The sequence below is a fragment of the Cibotium barometz genome, chromosome 5 (genome assembly GCF_041138505.1).
Source record: "Cibotium barometz isolate CiBa-2024 chromosome 5, ASM4113850v1, whole genome shotgun sequence".
Lineage (NCBI taxonomy): Eukaryota > Viridiplantae > Streptophyta > Polypodiopsida > Cyatheales > Cibotiaceae > Cibotium > Cibotium barometz.
The window spans coordinates 11,379,120-11,385,988 of record NC_141050.1 but is presented as its reverse complement, the minus strand read 5'-3'; positions in this window follow the sequence as shown (position 1 = coordinate 11,385,988).

Genomic DNA, 6,869 nt, shown 5'->3' with positions numbered 1-6,869 from the left:
TGCCTTCACATCTAATCTTTTACATCACATCCATTCTCGCCCTATCACAACCCATATACATCTTATCCTATCACATACACTTCTTACCTCATCCCATACACATCTTATCACATCTTAATTCATCTTATCATCTCTTACCACCTCTTATACACCTCTTATCACATCCTATCACATCTCATATTTATTTATAGAATACAAGAGAATTCTTATATTTGATATAAGATTTCTTTACACATTTACTTATGCATAAATTCCATTTAAGGAGATTAATACTTCCGAAGTAAAATCAATCTTTTATGCGTCTTCCTATGCATAAATTCATTTTAAATAAAAATGACACTTTTGAATTAAAATTCAATCTTTTATGCATCTTCCTATGCATAAATTCAATTTAGATGAGAATGACAGTTTCGAATTAAAAATCAATCTTTTATGCATCTTCCTATGCATAAATTCAATTTAGATGAGAATGACACTTTTGAATTTAAAATCAAATTTTTATGCATCTTCTTATGCATAAATTCAATTTGGTAGGAATTACACTTTTAGAATAAAAGAATTTCTCTTATGCATCTAAGTTATGCATAAAATGCATTTATGATGAAAATCACACTTTTATTATAAAAAGAATATCTTTTATGCATACCTCCATGCATGAAATCCAATTATGATAAAAGTAACACTTTTATAATAAAATAATCAACTTTTATGCATACCTCTATGCATGAAATTCAATTGTGACAAAAGTAACACTTTTACATTAAAATAATCATCTTTTATGTATACCTCTATGCATGAAATCCAAATATGATAAAAGTAACACTTTTACATTAAAATAATCATCTTTTATGCATACCTCTATGCATGAAATCCAATTATGATAAAAGTAACACTTTTATGTTAAAATAATAATCTTTTATGCATACTTCTATGCATGAAAATCAATTATGCATAATATAAAAATCAATTTCTCTATGATTACAATGAATATCTTTCAATTAATCTAGGATGATAATTCCTAGAATATGGTAGGAAGTCCTCTTTTCATGCTTTGAATGAAATTATTTTATGCGTAATTTTTATAAAATTTTTGCTATAGCTCCGCTCCTATGTGACTGATAAATTTTAATTTTTCTAAGGGATAAAGCTTATCATTAAGAAAATAATTAAAATGATCCCTAATTGGATCCTTAATCCATAATGGATTGAATCATCAATATTTATGAAATACATAAACTAAAAGCATAGAAAAAAGCCATTAATTTGGCCTCAAGCATAGATTAATCTTGGATTAAGGAAAAGCTTTATGAAAAGCTTCATTTGGATTGAGAATGGGTCATGAGTATGACCATTTCTTGAGTGAGAGAGAGAAATTACATAAAAACCATTTGAATTAAGCATAAATGGAAATTTATGTAATTCTTAACTATCATTAATCAATTAACTTCAATAGCATTCATCAAATTATGTAACTCTTCACTACCATTCATCAATTAACTTCAATAGCATTCAAAAACCATTCCAATTAAGCTTCTCAAGCTTGAGAGGGGTTGAGAAGAGAGAAGCATTGAGAAATTATAGAGAAGATGAAAATTCACCATTTACCTTACAATTTGCTTGATTCTTTGTTCACGGTAGAGGCCCCCAACCAATCAATTGGTTAAGTATGTTGATGGAGCCACTAATGGGGATTGAAGAAAGAGGGAAGCTCCAATTTCTTCAATTTGGAGAGAATTTTAGAGAATAGTAGAAATTAGCATTATTTCAGCATAACTCTAGTATAGTAAAATTCTTCTATTTTTTTCAAAGGGCTCATGTTCTTTTTATAGGAGAGGGAAGCTCTAACCAAAGCTAACTGAATTCTAGAATTTTCCAAATTCAGTTTGGTTGAATTTGGACTAGATTTGGACCTAGTTTGGTTACTTTTTGATTCGGTTTGGTTCCATTTTGATTTGATTTGGTTCAAGAGAGAGGAGAGATAAAAATATCACATTATTTTTGAGTTTAAAACTCATTTAATCATGTGAAATATGCACCTCCTTTAAAGAACTCCCCTTCCTTACATATGTGTCAAAATGGAATCATTATACCCAAAATATCTCATATTTTTAATATTGCTCATAGTTTTTTACTAATAAACCTTGTACATTTTCAACTCTTCATCTTATGTGAAATATGCACCTCCTTTAAAGAACTCCCCTTCCTTACATATGTGTCAAAATGGAATCATTATACCCAAAATATCTCATATTTTTAATATTGCTTATAGTTTTTTACTAATAAACCTTGTACATTTTCAACTCTTCATCTTATGTGAGCATTTACTCATTTTTGGGTATCTTCTTTTACAAATCGGATTTATCTCCTCCCTACACATGGATTGATGCTATTGGCCCATAGGAACCTTAATTGGACCATAATCCAAAAATTTCTAAAAATCTAGACCCTTAGGCTAAGGTCCTTTATACCCATTTCCAATTAATTCCAATTGCACATTGAAAAGTTCTTTTTGAATTTCTGTTTCAGGGGAACTTATTTTAATAAGATGAGATAATTTTCTATCCAAAAATATTAAAAATCTGAATATTCTCTCTCTAGAATATTTTCTCTCTCTAGGTTAAAACAGTTAGAAACAAGAGGGATTGATTACAGGGGAAGATACTAGACATCAAAAGGGGGTTGGGGGAGGAATCTTACAACTACAGTTGACGTTTTCTCATTTCCCTACTCTATCTGCAGCAGTAGTCAGTGTCTCTCTCCTCCACAGCTTCACTGCTGACGTGCTCTCCACCTTCTTCTTCACTGCCTCACTGCTGCAGTTGCCACCACCACCAAATGACGACTCTTCCCTCTGCTACGTTGCAGTTGGCGCCACTCCTTCACTACTCAGCTATGCTCAACGCCAGCCTCTTCTTCTTCCTGCAAAACGGCGTCCTCCTCAGTTTTACTGCCCACCCTGCAGTTGACGACTTCGCCCCTCCACTACTGTCGACATGGTCTTCTCTTACATCGTTGTGCTCTCTCTTAGCTTTATTGTTGTCGACACCAGCCTCCACGCCAAACAGCAACAAGGTACCTGCTCATCGGCTCTGCGCTATCTCTCTCCGTCTCACCACCACCCACCACCGCAGTAGCCCAAGCAAAACAACGCCTTCTCTTCTGCAGCTATTGCTGGGTACGTGGGATCACACCCAGCCACTACTGCAACTAGAGGCGGCCTCCCAGCAAGTCGCCAGTCCCCCTTATCCTTCTTCTCTACCTGCGTGCTACCATTGCAGTCGGCGCCTCTCTACCGTCCCCGACCTGCAGTCAACGCCCTTCTTTTCACCTTTCAGCTTCGGCGTTCCCTCCTTCACGGCTTCACTACCAGCCATCCCGCCCAACAGCAACACCTCCTCAGTCTTTTTTTACTCCCAGGCGGCTCTCATTCCTCCGCTTTGCTGCCCTACTCTTTTGCTTCCTCCCCTTTTTTCTACTGGCGACTCTTGATTTTTTCAGAAATGCCATCCTCCCGTATACAGCAAATCCATCTACTGTTGACGTGTGGCCCCTCCCATACCTTTGGTGCGTGCAGTGAGGGGAAACTTGCCAGGGCATTATTGGCAGCTGCCACCTTCCCTTATTTTCTATAATCTTCAAGCCTTAATTTTCATATTAAGCTTAATTCACTTAAGGCTGTTCACACTGCCTTAAGTTACATCCCATAAATACCATTCATGCTATTTATCCTTTGCCCAGATGGCATTAGCCCTCATTCCCACCATAGAGCACCACCTATCATAAGGTCGTTTCCCACTGGTAGCCATACACACTGCTGCAATGAAAAAAAGCTTCAAACCTCGAGCACTTGCTCCAAAAAAAACATGCATATACTAGCCTATTACAAAACCATCCACTCTGTACATCTGCCAGGGCATTCAGGGCAAATCTTTTTTACATGCCATGCATCCCATATGTACACAAGCCCAAAACACCTTTACAAAATTTTGCCCCCAACAATTGGCATCAGTTACTACCTCAAAGGGTAGAAAGAAATTTGGCAACTTCAGAATGGGATTGGTTACCAAGGCAGACTTCAGCTTATCAAAAGCGCTTTGACACCAGGTAGACCATTGAAATGGGGTATTCTTCTTGAGAAGATTAGTCAGGAGGGAAGCTATGAGAGCATACTTAGGTATAAAAATTCTATACCAACCAGTTAATCCTAAGAATCCCTTGACTTCTTTCACTGTCTTTGGTTCAGACTAATCTATTGACTGCTTGCACTTTTGTGGGATCTAGAGAAATTCCGTCTTTGGATACCACAAAGCCCAAGTATTCAACATGGTCGATAGTGCATTTGCTCTCTTTTTCAAAGAGTTGGTGCTTCCTTAGAATCTTAAGAGCTTTACGGATGTGAGCTTCATGGTCAGCTACATTCACGAGACTAATGTGGTGGTCATTCCAAAACCAAAATCGGGAAAATTTCCCTTGCCCAGAAAACATGGATGATTCCACCTTTTGATTTTCTTAACGAATTCTCTAATGGGGTCAAGAGACTAAACTATCCTTCACCTGATTAAACTAGATAGAAGGAAAGCTATCACACTGACTTAATTTGAAGAAATCAACGCTTTTTTCCTAACCAAAATCAAGCACAACTATTGATGTACTCATTTGAGAAATTCTTCAGGTTCTTATTTAACTACTCGAATTCTAAGTGTATTCCTATTATTTCAATTTAATTATTAAAACTCCACTGATTCCAACCTCTAATGCCATCTGGCCCATGGGTTAGCCCCACCACCTAACCACCATTGGAATTGGTGGAACCAGACAATTACTCACCCACCCATAATTGAATGCCTTTCTTATCTTTTGCTTTCGAATACAGATACGCACACACTCCTCTTTATAACTTTAACTTATATAATAATCCATTGACAAACAGTTATTGGTTACAGATGTCATAACTCAAAAATTCCATCCTGTCCCTTGTTTCTCAAAAAACAATATCACTCTAGACTCTCCATTGATTACAATAATCATATTGTCCACCATACATATCTTCCATGACATACGCATGGGTGTCATACGCACTGCGAGCCTATGTATCTCCTAGTCAAAACCCTCCAGGATCCTTCTTAGATGTCATGGCACTTCACTCAGGGACCGCTTCGTCAACCCTCGCACATTGTGAGACCCCTCTGCCCCCTCCGCGCACCGGATTCCCAGTTACTAGCAGCAGTGGAAGTAGCTTCCTCTTGTGCGGGGCAGGGTTTCCCACTCAGGGCCTTGCCTGCGAATGTCCGGACACGAGACTAATCTGGTGGTCATTATGAAACCGAAACCGAGAAAATTTCTCTTACTCGAAAAACGGGGATGATTCCACCTTTTTTATTAACGGGGTCAAGAGACTAAACTATCCTTCACCTGATTGAACCAGATAGAAGGAAAACTATCACTGACTTAATTTGAAGAAATCATTGCTTTTTTCCTAACCAAAACATTAGGACCTCAATGGAGTCTTCTTGGGCACTTTTATTTGACAGTTTAAGGGAGTCAAACCTTTTCTCTTAAGAATAAATGTTTTCTAATTTGAAGCTTCAAAATGGCTACTTTATTCGAATTTGAATTTTGGAGGGAAAATGGAGTTTAAAATCTAGCGGGATAAAACCATATCATGTAACATATCTATGGAAAGCTCTTGATGCGTAGATCACAAATCTGTAATCTCCGCTCAAATCGGAGCTTGTATGTAGAAGTTATGGAGGTCCGAAAATTGTAAAATCCCCCCTCCCTTTTTGGGGGGGAAAGTGCACCCTTTGACCACTCTTACACCTCTCTTAATCACCAATGGTTTTTGCTTACATGGCGGGCTCCTATTTGTCAAAAAGTTAAACGTTTCCATAACCTCATGGCAAATTAAAGGGCCCAAAAAGACTCCATTAAGTTCCTAATGTCAGGCATAGCCGTTGATCTACTCATTTGAGAAATTCTTCAGGTTTTTATTTAACTACTCAAATTCTAAGCGTATTCCTATTATTTCAATTTAGTTATTAAAACTCCATTGATTCCAGTCCATCCGGCCCATGGGTCGGCCCATGGGTTAGCCACCACCCAACCACTGGAATCGGTAGAACCAAATAGTTACTTACCCATCCATAATTGAATGCCTTTCTTAACTTTTGCTTTCGAATACAGATATGCACACACTCCTCTTTAAAACTTTAACTTATAAAATAATCCATTGACAAACAAAATTTGATTACAGATGTCATAACCCAGTCCCTTGTTTCTCAAAAAATAGTATCACTTTGGACTCTCCGTTGTTGAGACCAACTCGTCAATCAGCAACAATGAGATCTAGTAAAACAGATTACAATAATCATTTTGTCCATCATACATATCTTCCCATGACATACGCATGGGTGTCCTAGGTACCGCGAGCCCATGCATCGCCTAGGCAGAACCCTCCAGGATCCTCCTTAGGTTTCCTGGCACTTCACTTAGGGACCGCTTCGTTGGCCCTCGTCCATCGTACCGGAAGTGCACCATTTTTCAACCATATCGAGGCTGGTCAAGACGCGACCTGGGAGCAAGCTTTGCCGCGTGAGATGTCCTTTGAACACTCCCCGCCAGCAGTAATCGAACTTCCCTTAGAAAAACATATACCAAATGCTCCCTCCAGCATTCTGGCGTAAGACAGTCCTTTTTAAGAAAACAGGGTTTCTATGCAAGTTTTCAGTTTGATTTTCTTTTGAATACAAGGAGTATTTCGTATCCCCAAAACTTCTTGATCAATATTCTGAATTTCATACCAAAATTCCTCGAATTCTATAACCTTGATCTACAGATCAATTTGATGGGTCTCAAACTTCGTTTCAGAT